The sequence below is a fragment of the Salvelinus fontinalis genome, chromosome 28, assembly GCF_029448725.1.
Source record: "Salvelinus fontinalis isolate EN_2023a chromosome 28, ASM2944872v1, whole genome shotgun sequence".
Classification (NCBI taxonomy): Eukaryota; Metazoa; Chordata; class Actinopteri; order Salmoniformes; family Salmonidae; genus Salvelinus; species Salvelinus fontinalis.
The window spans coordinates 30,435,195-30,455,338 of NC_074692.1; the positions used below are offsets into that span (position 1 = coordinate 30,435,195).

General features: G+C 40.2%; 1 pseudogene; it reads left to right on the plus strand.

Annotated features, from left to right (window-relative positions):
- Positions 1-255: 255 nt before the first annotated feature.
- LOC129825769 (serine protease HTRA1-like) lies at positions 256-19,431 on the plus strand (annotated as a pseudogene).
- The last annotated feature ends 713 nt before the right edge of the window (positions 19,432-20,144 follow it).

Here is a 20,144-nt window from a genome sequence, read left to right on the forward strand (position 1 = left end):
AGCAACGTCTTATAATGTCTTCTGACCAATCAAAATTGTATAAGGATAGAACTAACTCCTATCCTCCATTGGGTCAATCTCCTAATTCCTACACAACCAGACAGTTGTGTGGATGATATTGTGTCTGACCATATGATGATGCAGCAAGAGACTAACAAATAGTGTAGAAGATGGGGATCTGTAAAACTCAATTCCTAAGCCTGAAGAGTTGCACCTTGCGCAGATGAAGAAGGCCTTTTTGTGCGACGGGTAGAGATGCTTCAGGAGGGCGGTCACGTGTGTTTGCGAGGCAGAGGTCCTGAGTTCAAGCCTCGGTATAAGCCGAATCAGGGAAAAGTGGTACTCGCTAAGCAACCAACATGACACCCTTTACAGCAGCACACATTCTTAAACCTCTCTTCATTATTGCTGATGGAATCAACTAAGTTAGCAAGCCTACAGTATTTTATGTACAATATCACGTTTTTCAGCTATACTTAGCTGATGTCAGTGTTATAGTACTCGAGTCCAGGAGGATTTTCATGACTCGTGACTCGACTCGGACTCGACAAGTGGAGACTCGAACTTGGACTCGACTGGTAGTGAGTTTATTGTCAGGAAATCTCTCTTTGTTGAACAATTTTACATACTAGCAATGTTCCCTCTAATTGTTTTCGGCACTGGGCATATTTTCAGGTCTGCTGAGCGCTAACTTGAACAATGTGAAAATTCTGAGCCTTTACCCACTTGAAGTTACAGTTTTACGTGGCCAAGTAGGCTACGTGGCTATTTGATCATAATGTAGGCTTACCAGATTAGCCTACCATCAAAAACAATGGAGAAAATGCATCCCATAACATTTTAACATGGAAATAGCTGTTCTATCATTCAGCCTACAGTAACAGACAATGTGTGGTGTTCAATGTAGGCTTACATTCCATGAGACTTAAAAAGAAAAAACATGCAGGGCTTGACATTAACCTGTTTGTCCACTTGTCCTTCAGACAAGGTGATTTAAAATGATGTTGTGTTGTTTGATGCAAGAAACAACATTACAAAATAAAATTCATTATCATTCCTATACGATTATTACAGAGAATCAGACAAATTATGCTACCCTCTGCCTATTGGCTACTTAGCTTATTCAAGCTTGTCTCAAAATACAACACTTCCCCTTTAAGATAAAAAAGCTATTTTTACTTCAAAGATGTCTAGAAATGTACACGTTTTGTGCTCTTGTAGGAAGCAATCACTCCCCCATTCTTGACACTGGGCTAATAACTCACTAACTAGCAAAGAATATGAACAAATTTGCACACTTGGCTAGATGCAGCTCTTGCTTTGATCTCAAAACAAGCTCATCTACTCACAACCGCTCATACTGTAATCATACTGAGTCCAGTTCAAAGTGAATGGCACAAATCCATATATGGCAATAGTCTATTATAGGCCTACTGCAGCTCTGATTGGTTATGGCCACCGGTCTGTGTAGAGTATGTGCCTGAGTCATGCTTTACAAATGTTCAACACGAATGTAACGAAATGTAGCTTCAACAATTGTTGGACCACAGCTTTTAGCACTACCAAGGGACTTGTGACTCGACTCGTGGCTCGAGTATAAAGGACTCGGACTGGACACGACTCGGTCTTGAGGTTTAGTGACTTGACTAGATCATTGGCTGGTGGTAACTGTCTGTTTTGACTTCATCTGTTGACAAAGAAAGCCCTGCTACAGTACAGTGCCTTCAGAAAGTATAAATTGTGATTTTTTTTGGTCACGGTACAGTATTTTGACACTGAAACAATTGAATTCAACTGTCCCCGATGTGAGCACTCAGCCTTGAACATGACCCACCGTGCCAGTGCCATGACTAAGCCAATTATCTCCTGCTCACAGCACAGTCACTGTAGACAGTAATAGGAGCCAAATTCACCTTTGTCTGGGCCCTCACATCACACACACACACACACACAACTATATGGCCATTGGTTACCATGTGAAAATACAAGCGCAACCTCTGCTCATCTATAAGCCAAATTGTAAGACGAAAAATTCTGTGATGTGTTTCTATGCAAAGTAAGCTTCACTCTGTCAAAATTATACATTATCTGTCAGTGCACACACACATTTTATACAGAATGTTATGTTGTAGATCACCAAGATAATCCAACATTCATGTATACATTTTAAATAAAAATATATACATTTAATTGTAGGTGCAGAAAAGTACAGTAGCATACATGGTGTGTGGGGGACATGAATTTAGGTCAGCTCTGACTTGTCTTAATCCAAAATCTGTCTTCAGCGGTTTATGTACATGGAAAAAGCGTAATATCTATGGTTAACATCCTGGACCAAGCTGGTAGTTTCCCTGCGGTGCTATTTGGGTCAGCAGGATTTCCAGCAAATCGCAGATCTGTATTAGTATGATGAAGTCAGGCACAGCAAACACATCAGATGACTCACATCCCGTTTCTCTGACGATGTCGTCAAAAGACACAAAAAAATGGAAAGATGAATTTAATCAAACTGAACTTTATCAAGTTTCAAGTTTTAAAGTCACATGCAAAAATACAGTGAAATGCATTTCTTGTAAACTCAAAACCCAACAATGCAATAATCAATAACAATGTAATACTATTAAAAAAAAGAGAAATAAGAAGAAATATAAAGAACACAATAAGTAAGTAAGCATACTACTGTATATACAGGATCAGTTCCAATACCATATTTACAATGTGCAGGGACACGAGTGATGGAGGTAAATATGTATAGGGGTAAGATGACTAGGCATCAGGATATCAGTATTTGGTCTAAGGAAACAGGCTACGGGTAAGCTAGGTTACCTACTTAGCAACATGGGACCTTGTATTCTATAGGCCAGGGGTGTCAAACTCATTCCATGGAGGGCCTAGTGTCTGCTGGTTTTTGGTTTTACCTTTCAATTAAGACCTAGACGACCAGGTGTGGGGAGTTCCTTACCAATCAGTGACCTTAATTCAGCAATCAAGTACAAGGGAGGAGCAAAACCCCACAGACACTCGAACCCTTTGTGGAATGAGTTTGACACGTGCTACAGGCCTACACAAGTAGGCATATTGCAATTACAATTTAGGCTACTCAAGAGCGTGCAAGGTAGAGCAGGGCTTGAACTTGAGCTCGAGTGTGATAGGCAGAGGCACTCCTTTCGCCATCATACATTTCCTCTTTAAAATGTAATAATGTGAAAAATAATAACACAAAAAATTTAATATTTGTTGTCCAGTTGTCAATGACAACTGAAACAGGCTATATTTATAAAAATCATAGACTGAGCTGATCTCTCTATGCAGCATTGTTTTGTCTCCTAATTATGCATCTGCTCCAAGGATTATCAAATCAAATCAAATTTATTTATATAGCCCTTCTTACATCAGCTGATATCTCAAAGTGCTGTACAGAAACCCAGCCTAAAACCCCAAACAGCAAGCAATGCAGGTGTAGAAGCAAGGTGGCTAGGAAAAACTCCCTAGAAAGGCCAAAACACAGGAAGAAACCTAAAAAGGAACCAGGCTATGAGGGGTGGCCAGTCCTCTTCTGGCTGTGCCGGGTGGAGATTATAACAGAACATGGCCAAGAAGTTCAAATGTTCATAAATGACCAGCATGGTCAAATAATAATAATCACAGTAGTTGTCGAGGGTGCAGCAAGTCAGCACCTCAGGAGTAAATGTCAGTTGGCTTTTCATAGCCGATCATTAAGAGTATCTCTACCGCTCCTGCGGTCTCTAGAGAGTTGAAAACAGCAGGTCTGGGACAGGTAGCACGTCCGGTGAACAGGTCAGGGTTCCATAGCCGCAGGCAGAACAGTCGAAACTGGAGCAGCAGCACGGCCAGGTGGACTGGGGACAGCAAGGAGTCATCATGCCAGGTAGTCCTGAGGCATGGTCCTAGGGCTCAGGTCCTCCGAGAGAGAGAAAGAAAGAAAGAATTAGAGAGAGCATACTTAAATTCACACAGGACACCGGATAAGACAGGAGAAGTACTCCAGATATAACAAACTGACCCTAGCCCCCCGACACATAAACTACTGCAGAATAAATACTGGAGGCTGAGACAGGAGGGGTCAGGAGACACTGTGGCCCCATCCGATGATACCCCCGGACAGGGCCAAACAGGAAGGATATAACCCCAGCCACTTTGCCAAAGCACAGCCCCCACACCACTAGAGGGATAGCTTCAACCACCAACTTACCATCCGGAGACAAGGCCGAGTATAGCCCACAAAGATCTTCGCCACGGCACAACCCAAGGGGGGGCGCCAACCCAGACAGGAAGATCATGTCAGTGACTCAACCCACTCAAGTGACGCACCCCTCCTAGGGACGGCATGAAAGATTACATGCTTAGAATACACCAGGTGGGTTTCGCTCCTTTTCATCAAACCCAGGACTGTGTATTTTTATTGCAGAGTAAAGGGTCTCCTACAATACACAGGACGAAGACTACCCACACCCATCTTCAGCTGCCTAGTAGATAAAACCCAGCCCTGTGCTGAATGACACTGCAGGTACCTCAGGCTAGGATAAATACATAGTCCTTGCTCATGTTAGAATATGCATGTGGATGTGTATGATGGATTGATGATGTTGTTTGGTTGGTGACATTTGATAGATGGCTATTAGTGGTAAAGTGAGAGCTTTATGTGGAAAAATATAACGTAAAGTTACTGGCATTATTAATTTACTTTATTTAAGCTTTTGTATTTGTTTGCCTTTTTTAAGTCCAGATATCATGCAGCCCATACCTTGTCCTGATCAATCAAACATAATCTAATACTGATATGCCGGTCAATAACTCAAGCAGAAAGGTTTAAGTAAACCCACTGAAATCATCAATCATCAATCCCAAAAAAGTTGGCCTAGGTTGTAATATGTCATCACGTGAGTTACAGTACTATAAATGTTGTTGATCATTCACACAGAAGACTGCTGTGGTGAAAGAGGGTTCTTTCTTGTGGATCTCTTCTCCAAATGCTCTACATATACTCACGCAGCTGCATTCTAGGGAGCTTACCTGGGGGGACCGACCAGAGGACTGAACAACACAGAGGGAGCTCAACATCATCAGGCTGCCACTGGAAACATAATTTCAATTACATTTAAATTGCAAAATAGACCAACTGGAAGCTGGACCTTGACATTTTCCCAACGGCACACACTGGTTGAATCAACAATGTTTCCATGGACCAAAGTGGAATAGATGTTGAATTGACGTCTGAATCTAGTGAGTTCTTTCCAAAGAAGGCACAATTGTTCAATTTAGATAAGACAGGAAGTAGGTGATATAGACAGGCGTAAGCAACAAGAACAGAAGAATTACTTGAACATTTTCATTAATTGTTACGAATGTACAGGGGCTATCAACTTTTTGGGGCCATGACAAAGTTTGGATTCTCTTAGCCTCTGCACTTAATGCGAGGTTACTTCGAAAGAGACAATATCCGTGTCCTGCATAGTCTGAAAAACGATAAAGCAATGGCCGATTAATTAGGGCCGATTTCAAGTTTTCATAACAATCGGTAATCTGCCTTTTTAGACGCCGATTATGGCCAATTACATTGCAATCCACGAGGAAACTGCGTGGCAGGCTGACCACCTGTTACGCGAGTGCAGCGTCAAAAGGACCTTGTGGCTGCAAGGAGACAAGTTAAGTTGCTAGCTAGCATTAAACTTATCTTATAAAAAACAATCAATCTTCACATAATCACTAGTTAACTTCACATGGTTGATGATATTACTAGGTTAACTAGCTTGTCCTGCGTTGCATATAATCAATGCAGTGCCTGTTAATTTATCATCGAATCACAGCCTACTTCAACTTCGCCAATGATGATTTAACAAAAGTGCATTGCCGAAAAAGCACAATCTTTGCACAAATGTACCTAACCATAAACATCAATGCTTTTGTTCAAATCAATACATAGAGGTACATATTTTTAAACCTGCATATTTAGAAATTCATGTTAGCAGGCAATATTAACAAGGGAAATTGTGTCACTTCTCTTGCGTTCAGTGCAAGCAAAGTCAGGGTATATGCAACAGTTTGGGCCGCCTGGCTCGTTGCGAACTGTGAACTAATTTGCCAGAATTTTACATAATTATTACATAACATTGAAGGATGTGCAATGTAACAGCAATATTTAGACTTAAGGTTGCCATCCGTTCGATAAAATACGGAACGGTTCTGTATTCCACTGAAAGAATAAATGTTCTGTTTTCGAAATTATAGTTTTCCGGATTTGACCATATTAATGACCAAAGGCTTGTATTTCTGTGTTTATTATATTATAATTAAGTCTATGATTTGATATTTGATAGAGCAGTCTGACTGAGCGGTGGTAGGCAGCAGCAGGCTCGTAAGCATTCATTCAAACAGCACTTTACTGCGTTTGCCAGCAACTCTTAGCAATGTTTGAAGCGCAGTGCTGTTTATGACTTCAAGCCTATCAACTCCCGAGATTAGGTTGGCAATACTAAAGTGCCTATAAGAACATCCAATAGTCAAAGGTATATGAAATACAAATGGTATAGAGAGAAATAGTTGACGCGTCATAATTCCTATAATAACTACAACCTAAAACTTCTTAACTGGGAATATTGAAGACCTGGGAATATTGAACCACCAGCTTTCATATGTTCTCATGTTCTGAGCAAGGAACTTAAACGTTAGCTTTTTTACATGGCACATATTGCACTTCTACTTTCTTCTCTAACACTGTGTTTTTGCATTATTTAAACCAAATTGAACATGTTTCATTATTTATTTGAGCCTAAATAGATTTAATTTATGTATTATATTAAGTTAAAATAAAAGTGTTCATTGTTCATTCAATATGGTTGTAATTGTCATTATAACAAATATATATATACAAATCTGCCGATTTAATTAGTGTCTGCTTTTTTTGGTCCTCCAATAATTGGTATCGGTATCAGCGTTGAAAAATCATAATCGGTCGACCTCTACCCTAAATGCCTGTGAAGCCTTTTGGATTTTGTTTAAATGTATATACTCCTGTGTATAAAGTTTGTATGTGTTATTTGGTATACTATTTTGTATGATAAGTTTTTGCATATTGTTTTTTTATTAACAAATATAACACTATATGCAAATGTATATACTTCGCATCCTGAGATCTGTGATGCCTCCCGTTGACCTGCCGCAACTGAGTCGCGGTAATACTACGATGTCCTGAAGGACAGCTGCGTCTGGAGAAGGTGACCTTGGGCGTGGAGCGTGGAATTTACATTTGTGACAAAGGGATGACATGCGAATATCCAGAGGGAGTTCGCGGTTCATGTGTTTGCACCCTTGCAGAGCCTGTGTGTGGGAGTGATGGAAGGACTTACCCCAGTATGTGCTGCTTGAGAACTAAAAACAATCTGGCAGAACTCAGTAAAAAGCCCTCAGTCATATTGATTCAGAAAGGTCACTGTGATGCGGGTAAGTAGCCTAGTGGTGGGTTAGGGCCAAAGGAAGAAATGTTTCATAGCCCAGGGCTACATTTCTTATTTTCCAGTCAATCATACAAAGTAGCCTAAAGACATTTGTTTATGTGTTTCTGTATTTTCTCATGTGTGTTTCAGTGGCAATATGTAACTTTTTGTTGACCTGACCATCTTCACATAGAAATGTGAGTTATAGATCTGTCATTCTCATTGAAGCTTTAGATCTGTTCTATCTGCGCTATTTCTATGCTTCCCGTTCTTAAATTTCATTTTTGCATCTTCTACTTTTGGTTTTGTACACCAGCTTCCAACAGCTTAAAATACAATATTTTTGTTTACATAAAATATATTTCACAGCGGTTTAGATGGTACAATGATTCTCTGCACTATACGATCTTATTTTGTCACATAAACTGAAATTAGGCAAACTATTAACATTTTGCAACTAGGAAATGGCAGAGCGATTTCTGCTTAGCGCAACTTCATTTATAAACTACTTCAAATAATTTGAATAATTAGGCTATTGGAATGGTTTTGTTATTTTGTTATAGGCCTAACAACCAAAACAAGTACTGCTATCTAAATTGGTCACATGCACAACTCATTTGGGCGTTTATATGAGACAGATAGTGTTCCTTTTTCAGATTTGCACCTTGCACTGATAGGATGAGGGAGAAAAATAAAATATTATTCCTGAATAAGACTCTTGCAGGCTCTAAGAAGTATGTCAAATTATATACAGATATTTAGTTGCTACGCTGCTTAATATCTTGTTGAATGACTGGATTTTACAGCCCTAATTGCCTGTCAAGATGGCCCAACATGGGTATTTATGCTCTGCTGCAATGTGTAAGCCATGCTGCATGTAGCCTATGCCCTGTCTGTCAGAGATTGTAATTAGCCTATTTCAGAATAAAGCATGAAGGCTAAACTGCTGCTGCTTCTCTCTAAGGTCAAGACATCATCTTATCTTACTGTCTACTGAGGAATACTTCACATTTCATTCGCTCTGTGATCCAATTTGTAAGGAAAAGCTTGATTCCGTTTTTATTCTCCAATGGAGAAAAAACACCTCTGCCAGACCCTTGGCAGAACTTTACAACATTACATAACTGCCAACCAAGCCCACCCACTGGGCACACACGGGCTGAATCAGCTCTGTTGTACCGACGTAGACATTGAACTGACGTCCTGTGCCAAGTGGGCACCAATAAAATTGTATTTCATTGAATAAAGGAGGGCTTAACTATATTTGATTACGGTTGATTGTGTTAACATAGCGTATGATAAGGAAATACAAAGCGTGTAGGGGCAGATTAGCGTCTTCTTTACAATATGATCAGACAATCCCTGTTTCTTTCTTGCCTCATCTAGCATGCATCCAGAGCATATTAAATTGATATTTGGTCATTGTTACAGGCCTACATGGTCCATGGTCAGAAGTAGTGCACTAGATAGGGAATAGGGTGGCATTTTGGGGTGAACACTATTACTTACTAGCACTGTTTGGGGTGAATTGGACACAGTCATAGTAGTCAAAGAGAGCAGAAGTGAATGATCTGGTATGGATTGGCGCATACCAGGCGCATCTGAGAGGATAACCAATGAAAGTTTGCTGTTCCATTCTGTAATAGCCAAGTAACAAAAGTGGTAAACATTGTGATGGTTTCATTATTTTCAACAAAACTGTTGTTATGCCTATATGAAAGAAAGAAAGCCTATATGGAAATGTCTCCATTGCAACACAATCTAGGCCTGTTACTAATAACAAGTGGTTACTTATTGTTGCTATAGCCACAGTGGAATGTGGATGGAGAAATAAAGAAATGCATCATGCATTAGATCCCCTCCTGGTTTCTGAGAAAAGCAGGTGTGCAAACCACATGGCTTCTGAGAAAAGCAGGTGTGCAAACCACATGGCTTCCAATTACTGTACGCTTTGGAAGGTATCAGATCATGTTTAACAGACTGGGACAACAATGAGGTGATTGGACTGAGTAATCACCAAAATGAGAAGCAGCCCATACACTGTAAAACAAAAAGTTTTGTGTGTGAAAATGTTGTTGAGCAAACTCACAATCCTATTGCAGATGGTTGCATTATTGTACTTTTCTGTGGAGGGGTTAAGATAAAGACTTCACTGCATGACAGGATTCCTCCACATGGGAGCCAGAGTTGCATACAAAACAGAGCTGTGTACCTTTGCAGCAACATTCAACACTTTATTCAGTAAAAAAAACAGAGCCTGAATTCATAGTATCTTAGAGTATGAATGCTGGTCTAGGATCAGATGTTCCTTTTACATCACAATGAATAAGAATGGACAGGGGGGACCTGATCCTAGATCAACACACCTACTCTAAGATGCTTGATACAGTCCACACAGCCTCATATGTACACTACAGGCAAGGAAGGTGTTAACACATTATTTAATCACCTTTCCTGAGCATTTCGAAGTAATAGCACCAGCATACAAAAGTAGCCACACTGAATCTATTGACTGTTTTTGTGCTGTTTTGTGCTCACTGTACAAAAGCTGTTTTTGTTATGCTTATATCTCTATGGGTTGTTACAGAGGTTATAGTTTAGTATTAGCCTAACAAACAGGAGTATAACTTTTTAATATGGCCTAACATCACAGTAATGGATGGCACATTCACTAAAGTTAAATAACAAATTTGAATATAATTATATTTCAAAATGGCCAAATAAACTAGCTGAGAACCTTTTCCAAATAATATCTAGAGGAATCCTTTCAAAGAGCATGTCATCTGAAATGCTCTGTTTGTGATGTGTGCAGTGGACCCAGCATTTTCGTATTTTACAAGGCATTCCAAGTTCTGGCCATCTATCAGGGTTTGGCAGTGGACCCTAGGGAGACAGTATGTATGTATTTGCATATATGAATAATTTAGGGGTGAGACAGGGCTGTAACCACCAAAAACTTGCTCTGTCTAGGCCTAACTCACCTGTGCTGTCTAGACTGCCTCATTAATTAATGTTGGTGTCATGTTCTGCTGCATAATTCAACAAGTGTGGCAATAGCAGGATACCCTCGGATTAAAAATCTAAAAGTTTCGCTCTAGATTACACATATCTATACATATTTTACATTGTTTGCAAGATCATACATAATATCACTATAATCAGTGTTCATTTTCAGAAGTTGCTTTCAAATCAGAGCGTCTAATTTGTAAACATTTCAACTGTTGGGTGAATTCGGAAAGAGTAGGACACAGGGGTGAAAGTAAGACGGTAAGGCGTCCCGGTAAAATAAATAGTGGGGGTACGCCGGACCAGTAAAACGTGAGTCTATCACAATTATTACAACATGCCCAAAAAACTGTAGTCTACTACACCATTATGAAACATTACTGCATGTCAGCCACAAAAAACATTTGTGAATTGACTGGAAACCGGGTGGTATACGGTCCAAATTGCGTTGTGGTTTGAGGAGAACACTTACATTTTGTCAAGGCAGAGATGAGTGTCTTAGACGCTCGCGGACCGGTAAGAAATTAAATCTACTTTCACCCCTGGTGGGACATCATATCAACTGGGACAATGTCATCTTTTTTAATTTAAAAAAATATTATATTTAATTTTTGGGGGGACAATGTAATCCTGACACGTTTATTTCTTGGTGTGACAAGAGAAAACCAAAACTATTGTTACTAATCCCTTGTAGAGAACCAACATGATCAAAATCAAATCACTTCATTGGTGTGACCCTGCGAAGCACAAGGTAAGATCAGTGACATAGTTTATTTTCTGTTTTTTAATGTTAAGGTTATAAAACTGTTATAAAAAATTTGCCAATTTTATGTTTACATTTTGTAATCCAGTCAGTTTTTAGGTGTCCTGCTTTACCAACCATAGCTAGCTAAAGTATGACAGCATGGAGTAACTAAAGTGGAACAGTCTTATAGGCTTTTCCAACAGAGGATAGAGATCCAGTTTATATTGGGGACCCCCTGTAGTTAGGTTAGGCAGGGCTCTGGTTCTTGTTGTACTATATCCTGTTAGTTGTTTTCTTGTAGTACTGTTATTAGTACTGTTTGAGTGAATTCAGAAAACATGGGACACCTTTTGCATTTCCGTCTCTGTAACTTCTTCAGACATCTATGCAACATATTAGCCCAACACATGATAACATTTCTGAAATCCTCCTATGTTTCCTAGTCACACAAAACCTAAATGAATTGTCAGTGGGCTACCATGAGGACTATAATAATGGTGTGCCAGTTTTTTTAACCTGCTGTTCCAAATGTAAACAGAAAATATATGTTTGACTCATTGTACACAAATGGGTGTGTCATGTCTCCTGTGAATACGATATCAACATTTGTTTTTATGTGTGATAAGGTAACATTTGGGGATTTCAGAAATGTATTGTGTGTTAGGCCAATATGTTGGATAGATGTTAGTCCGAATTCACTCTATTAAAATTATTACTTTTTCAATTCCACAAAAAATGAACACTTATCAAAATAAAATTATCTTTCATCTCTTTCTTGTGATGTAAGCGTCGAGAGGATGTGTTTAATCTCAGACAAAGCTTAAGTGTTCTTATAGATGCAACGGAAAGACAATGTATTCCACTGAGCCCACTTCAGCCATTACCGAGGTGTGTTTGACGGGTCATTGAACGTTAACGGGGAAAAACAACAGGCAAAAACAAGAGTATGAAAGAGTAGCAGGAGTAAAATGAAAGCAATCAATCCAACGAGATTTAAGTGACAAGTGGTCAGTGGAGGCTGGTGGGAGGAGCTATAAGAGGACAGGCTCATTGTAATGGCTGGAATGGTATTAATGGAACGGTATCCAACATATGTAAACCACATGTTTTACACCGTTCTATTTATTCCATTCCAGCCATTACAATGAGCCTGTCCTCTTATAGCTCCTCCCACCAGCCCCCTCTATAAGTGGAAAATAGATGGCTGAAATAGATGGCTGAAATAGATAGATCCTCAGGCAGGAGGACATGCGCTTTGCTAAGGGAATAGGGCACCATTTTGGACGCAACCTCAGGCTCCCAACGGGCCCAGGTCTCTGACAGCACCAGTGGAAGGACAGGTTCTCCAACTTTTGATAGTCATATTATGGAGAAAGTGTTCAACATTTTGGTCTGGTAGTAAAATGGCATAGAGATTAGAGAGTGTATAGTATTAACTTTGATGATGTTGTTTTGTGGTGTGAATTTTTTTTGATGTCCTGCCAATCCAGTTCTATGTCAAAAGGAGTAACGTTACCTGTCCAAATTAGCATTTCCACAGAGATTATTTCATTGTTCTGCAATGTAAATATCAATCTCAAAATCATGTGTCTGAATGTATTAAAGAAAACTGTGTAGTGCACAGAAGCTTTAGGAAAAGTAGCCTACATGTGAATGTGCGTGTGAGAGCAGCGTGTTGTAGCCTTCATGTGAGAACACATGCCCTATAACAGGAGGAGAAGATACTGCAGGGGAATAGCTATGGGTGGCAAGGATTTACAATTCCCCTGATGTAACAGAGAGTCATAATGAACCTTTAAGTGGAAAAGGAGAGCAAGGTGGCCTATAGAGGTAGCTCCACATGTGGTCTGCCGCCAGCCAAGCATGCTGATTTGGAGGCTGATAACCAACCTGACAAGCCATGCCAGCAAACAGGTAGAAGGATAGTGACTTACCCTGGCATGTACGTTTACGCTATGCACTTTTGTGGTGAACACGCCATTTGTTTTGCCAAAGATGTTTAAGAAGCTGTAATAAAAACATTATCTCAAAATGTGCATACCCATATGTCAGGCTCAGAGGGCTTCAGCCTACCACTTTGCCCTGCCCGGCCACTACTTTATAACTTGAAAAAGTCAGACAGAATTTATGCGTTTTTGTATTTAAAAAATGCCATATAGTAATATTATCCCAATAAATATGAAATGTTTACAGCTTTAACATACTCATGTATGAAATGTATGTCATTTCTACCTCCAAGGTGAATGTCTACGCCGGAATTCTGTTTCACATGAATAAATCTTTCTTTCTGTCTCTCTGTATTTTTCCCCCTCAGGTGCCCTGAACAAATTCAGCTTCATTGCTGATGGGGTGGATAAGATAGCCCCAGCTGTTGTACACCTAAAGCTTTTCAAAAGGTACAAGCAGCTTGGTATTGGAGTCCTTTACACTTTCTGTCATTAATGTAATCTTCAATGCGTTCAGCAGCAACATATTGAAGTGACTCCTCTAACACAGTTACAGTCAATAATGGATTTTTTCTTTCTTAAACCCTTTAAACCCTTCGTTGGAACTGATTCCTCTGTGTTTCGGTATCATGAGAGCAACATATGATGGTTGTTGTAACTTTAGACAGCAACATGATTGGTGTCTTTATCACTCAGGTTCCCATTTTTATACCAGGAGGTCCCTGTGTCAAGTGGTTCAGAGTTCATCGTGTCAGAGAATTGCTGGATAGTCACCAAAGCCCATGTCCTCTCCTACAAGCAGAGAATCAAAGTGGAGCTGAAGAGCTGTGTTCAATAAGATGCCTCCGTCAAGGAAATGGAATCAAAATTGAGTCGAATGTGAGTCCTCTCTCTCCTCCTCCTCATTCCTAAAATGAGGCTGTTCCAACGGCCCTCTCTCTCATCCCACAGGTCCTCATGCTAAATTCTGCTTGGTATTTTCCATTGGCCTGCTGGCTTGAAATCATTGACTAGCATTGAAATGGCAGAGAGTTAATTAATCCTACAGAAACAGTCTGGCAGATGTTCTACAGGGGGAAAGTCAGCGAGCGAGGGCCTTTCGCCTGACTAAAATCAGATTCCACTCCTTGACATGATCAATTTGTTGTCAGGTTTCCCTGTAGGGGCTATTGGTTCTGGTCTTATAAATTCAAAGCTTCAGCCTTTTTTCTTCTTCCAGTATTCGCAAATGTTGCTGTAACTAAAACATTTGTCACCGCGATGACAGCCGCTTGTGTAAACAGCTCCTCTGTGTGGCATTATGGGATCCCTGACCAAAACACAGTCAACTAAAACCCACTCCAGGCCAGGGCCAAAACACGCAAGGAAGACAACCATTTTGATTCAGCCCATCACTCTGCACACTATACTATAGAAGACTATAAACTTTTGTGTGGAATACAAACGCAGAGGATTAGATAGGATGGATTTGTGATGGTAGACGTTAAGCCTTTATAGGGAGTAGCAGAGCCTAAAAGTTGCCTTCAAATTGAGGCTGTGATAGAACAAGGCTTTACTCCCTAGAAGGGCTGGCAATGGCAATAAACACTACGTGTCAGATTCCAGCAATAAAAATACTTCAACCCACGACAAGAGAAGGTAGGCAGAGACCGGATTAGTCTGGGTGTGAAGGTTAAATTGAGAGTGCCTTGTTGGCCTTACTGATGATGCAGTGCTGAAGGGACTGTCTTCTGTTAAAGGGCCAATGTATTAACAGAGCGGTCTAAAAGTCTTTCCCATTGTGTGAATCTTTACAGAATTAAAAATAACACTAGAATGTATATCCTAGCATGAGGAAAAACTCAGCCATCTTGGTCAGTAAAAACATGAATTCTAGAAGTTATATGATCTCTATGTTTATCTTGTTCTGTAGAGTACACTGCCAGTCCTGCTGGGCAACTCGTCTGACCTGTGGCTGAGGGAGATTGTGGTGGCGGTGGACAGTCCCTTCTCCCTGCAGGTAAAGAGAGAGAACATGCTCAAATCTTATCCTCTTGTGTGAACAAATGAAAGAATGATTGGAACCACAAATAGATCACAAAAACATGAAAAAGGCCAGCACTGGATATAAGTTGAAATTGAAGCTTTGGTTAACCGTTATTCTCCCTGCAGAACACTGTCATGACATGAATCAGCAGGGCCCATTGGAACGGCCTGGAACTGGCACTCAAAGACTCACATGGAGTACATCCAGACGGACGTCATCATCAATGTAGGTCATAGGCTTGCAACTCAAATGGCACCCTATTCCATGAATAGTGCACTACTTTTGACTAGAGCCTTGTTCAAAACTAGTGCATTATATAGGAAATAGGGTGCAATTTAGGATGCACATGTGAAATGTGGCAGCCAAGCAGCAGTATTTGGAGCATTATATTACCGCATGTGCATCTCTTTACATATCATTACATACTGTACATACTATACATACTGAACCTAAAAGGGTTCTTCGGCTGTCCCCATAGGAGAACCCTTTGAAGAACCCTTTTGGTTCCTGGTAGAAAAAGGGTGCCCCCTAAAAGGGTGCTCCTATGGGGACAGGCAAAGAGCCCTTTTGGAATCTTTTTTTCTAAGAGTGTATGTCTCCATTGTCTCTTCTTGTCTCTGTTTTGAATTAAACATTGCAGTGCAATACAATGGCCATTAACTTTTGTTTACTGCTCTGTTCTTTTACACTATGGCAACTCAGGGTGACCACTTGTTGGGGGACTTACTGCTTTAGATTGTATTTGAGAGGTATGTAATATGTAATCAACATATGCTGAGTATTTTTATGTTTTCATTTAGGAAAGAGATTTGCAAAGTCATAATTCTGTTTTCTATATAGGGCTTTATGCTCAAGGTCATAATTCTGTTTTCTATATAGGGCTTTATGCTCAAGGTCATAATTCTGTTTTCTATATAGGGCTTTATGCTCAAGGTCATAATTCTATGTTTTCTATATAGGGCTTTATGCTCAAGGTCATAATTGTGTTTTCTTTTTTTTCTTTTCTTTTTTTCTTTTTTTTTTATCCCATTTTCTCCCCAATTTTCGTGGTATCCAATCGCTAGTAATTACTACCCTGTCTCTTCGCTAAAACTCCCGTACGGGCTCGGGAGAGACGAAGGTCGAAAGCCATGTGTCCTCCGAAGCACAACCCAACCAGCCGTACTGCTTCTTAACACAGCGCGCCTCCAACCCGGAAGCCAGCCGCACCAATGTGTCGGAGGAAACACCGTGTACCTGGCCCCCTTGGCTGGCGCGCACTGCGCCCGGCCCGCCACAGGAGTCGCTGGAGCGCGATGAGACAAGGATATCCCTACCGGCCAAACCCTCCCTACCCCGGACGACGCTATGCCAATTGTGCGTCGCCCCACGGACCTCCCGGTCGCGGCCGGCTGCGACAGAGCCTGGGCGCGAACCCAGAGACTCTGGTGGCGCAGACTCTGGTGGCGTCTAGGGCACTGCGATGCAGTGCCCTAGACCACTGCGCCACCCGGGAGGCCATAATTCTGTTTTCTATATAGGGCTTTATGCTCAAGGTCATTATTCTATGTTTTCTATATAGGGCTTTATGCTCAAGGTCATTATTCTATGTTTTCTATATAGGGCTTTATGCTCAAGGTCATTATTCTATGTTTTCTATATAGGGCTTTATGCTCAAGGTCATTATTCTATGTTTTCTATATAGGGCTTTATGCTCAAGGTCATTATTCTATGTTTTCTATATAGGGCTTTATGCTCAAGGTCATTATTCTATGTTTTCTATATAGGGCTTTATGCTCAAGGTCATTATTCTATGTTTTGCTGCGACATCTCTGTTGTTTTAAAATCTGCCACGGAAGTCATTCTTAGATTTTTGCAGACTTATGTTTGACTATTGATCTCAAAGCAGAAAAATACTCCTACAGTCGCCCTTGACGAAGGTTAAGGGCTTTTTTGCCCCCTTTATTATTATGTTTCCAGTCCTTGTGGAATATAAAAAGAAGACTAATACACTACATTGCAATGGTGCAGTGCATTTATATGAAACACAATTCTTCACAAATACTTACATATCAAGGCAGTGGGCTCAAGCTTTATGTTGTAAAAATACTGCTTTCCTTTCAAATTCACCAAAGGATACAAATGTCCCATTCGGTTTATTCACTCAATAAGAATTACTATGCTTAGTGTCACACATGAAAACATCAAATTATTGGAACAGCAGGAAATGACAGAACAGAACAACAGAAAATGTTTGCCATTTTCAAAGTAACTTTTCAATTAAAATGTAATATTTTAATGCTACAGTTCTGTTTATATTCAAACTTTGTTATTTTCAATTTGTACTTGTGTTTCAAGGATGGGGATGTCATCGGCATAAATACTCTGAAGGTCAGAGCAGGAATATCCTTTGCAATTCCTGCAGACAGAGTACACCAGTTCCTTACCGATTCATACGACAGAAAAATCAAGGGTTTGTATGACTTAATTCTTCACTACCTATTTCACTAATATACCACCTAATGTGCATTTAGTGATAGCTTTTCTCATTCAGATTTCTGATGATTTGGTATTGTATAAAAAATGTATTGAGTGGATGCTTTAACTCTCAGCTCTGTGAGTAAACACCTGCTTTTGGTCAGAAGGTATCACCTTTCCAGGGGTGAGTCCCAATTGGCACCATATTCCACAATATAGTGCACTACTTTGAACAGAACCCAATGGGCCCTGGTCAAAGTAGTGGACTATTAGGGAATAGGGTGCTATTTAGTACACAAGCTGAGTCAAGTTTAGACAATTTCTCATTATTGGCATATAGTGCGAAGACCTATATCCCTAGTAGGCCTAATTAAATGATTATATCACCATAACTATGTTATTCACAGATGATAATAGTTTTGTGTATTATGTTAATAAATAGTCAATTTGAGTGGCCTACTGACCTGAATCTGACAGTCACATTGCACTTTTTGAAATTGTAAAGTTATGAAATTCAGATTAACAAAGCAATTTAAATGGGGTAAATAGTAAGTATTAGCATAATAGGAATAGAGTAGCAATACTCACTATTAAAAGGTTTTAGACTAAACTTGAAACAAATCTGTATGATATCTGCTGCGCAGTTGGATACTTGTCTGTAGACCCATTGAGTCTTGGTCAAATGAATTATCAGCTGTGCTGTGCACAAAGGGGTTTGGAGGCATCAGGATATTTTCAAAGGAAAATATCAAGGCTGTTTTTCTAAACTCTGGTCCAGACCTCTTCTACACTCCAGCCAGCAGCCACCCACAAGCAGGTTTCTGATTACTTCCTCTTCCTGGCTTCACCCAAAATGGCGCAGGTTCGCGTTTTTTGTCGTGGAGGCAGCTCTGCAGAGTGGTCACTAGCTGGCACTGCTACAAAGGCATAAAATCTGATTTTAAACCTAACCTTGACTCTAACCGTAACCACAATGCTAACTCTAATGCCTAACCTTAAATTAAGACCAAAAAGCTAAGAAAGAATTCATGAATTGTTACAATAAAGCCAATGTTGACTTTGCAGCTGTCCTTTCTAGCAGAAATTGCTCACAATAAATGTTAACCTGCCACTATATAGGGAATAGGGTGCCATTTGGGACGCAACCTCTCTTACACCATGCAGAAAGGCCAGCCAGGAGCTTACATCTGTCTCAATGGCTGTGTGCTGTGTTGTTGTTGGTCATAACCTTAAGTAGCCCCCACAGCTATGGAACACAAACCTGCATGCAGCAGCCCTCTCAAACAAAGGCTAATAGATTTTGTTCCAGTGGTCCAATAATAAGCTAGCCTGGCTAACGCTACAAAAGTAGAGAATGGTGCAGAAATAATTATGATCTGTTGGATTTGAAGCCACCGACTTCTCTCACTCTTTCTCTCTTTGTCGCTCTTTCTCTTGAAAATGGCACAGCATGTACAGCTTAGTCTAAAAATCAATGCATGTTTCTCCAGGGCATGAAATGAGAAGTCAGAGAATGGTTTTGAGGTTGAGTTTTGTATAATAGAGTGCACAAGAACACAAACAGGTCTGGGACCAGGTTAGGTGGTGTGTAGTATGTTAATTGTTGTCTCCATTGTATGTTTCACATACAGTGCTGGCATGATTAACCATGATGTTATAATCAGCATCAGCGGGCAGGACATCCAGACCACAGAGGAGGTGAGTGATGCTGTCCAGTCAGGCAGTACGCTGTCCATGGTGGTGCGGCGAGCTAACGAAGACGTCATGCTAACGGTCGTCCCTGAGAAAATGTACTGAGTGGCTGCAGGGTCGGTTCCAGGATGATATTTATGGATGAGCAGACAGAACACTTTTGGTTGTTTCTAAGGTAATATCCTGCAATCTTAGTTTAACATTGACTCACTTATCACTTTGGGTTAGCAATGCCCTACCCTGCACCCCTCTAGAGCCGGCACTAAGTAGCTGTCCCTCTACACTCTGTATGTTGCTGGTGAATGCAAATAAATGTTTTTCATGCCATAAATGCACATACAGTGCATTTTGAAAGTATTCAAACCCCTTGACTTTTCCCACATTTTGTTACGTTACAGCGTTATTCTAAAATTGATGAAATAATTCTTCCCTCAACAATCTACGCACAATACCCCATAATGACAAAGAGAAAACAGGTTTTACATGTTTTAAATAAATGATTTATTAGCTAATATATTAAAAAATAAAAATTCCTTATTTACATAAGTATTTGAGACCCTTTGCTATGAGATTCTAAATTGAGCTCAGGTGCATCATGTTTCCATTGATCATCCTTCAGATGTTTCTACAATGATTGGAGTCCACCTGTGATAAATTCATTTGATTGGACATGATTTGGAAATACACACACCTGTCTATATAAGGTCCCACAGTTGACAGTGCATGTCAGAGCAAAAACCAAGCCATGAGGTCAAAGGAATTGTCCGTAGAGCTCCGAAACAGGATTGTGTTGAGGCGCAGATTTTTGGGAAGGCTAC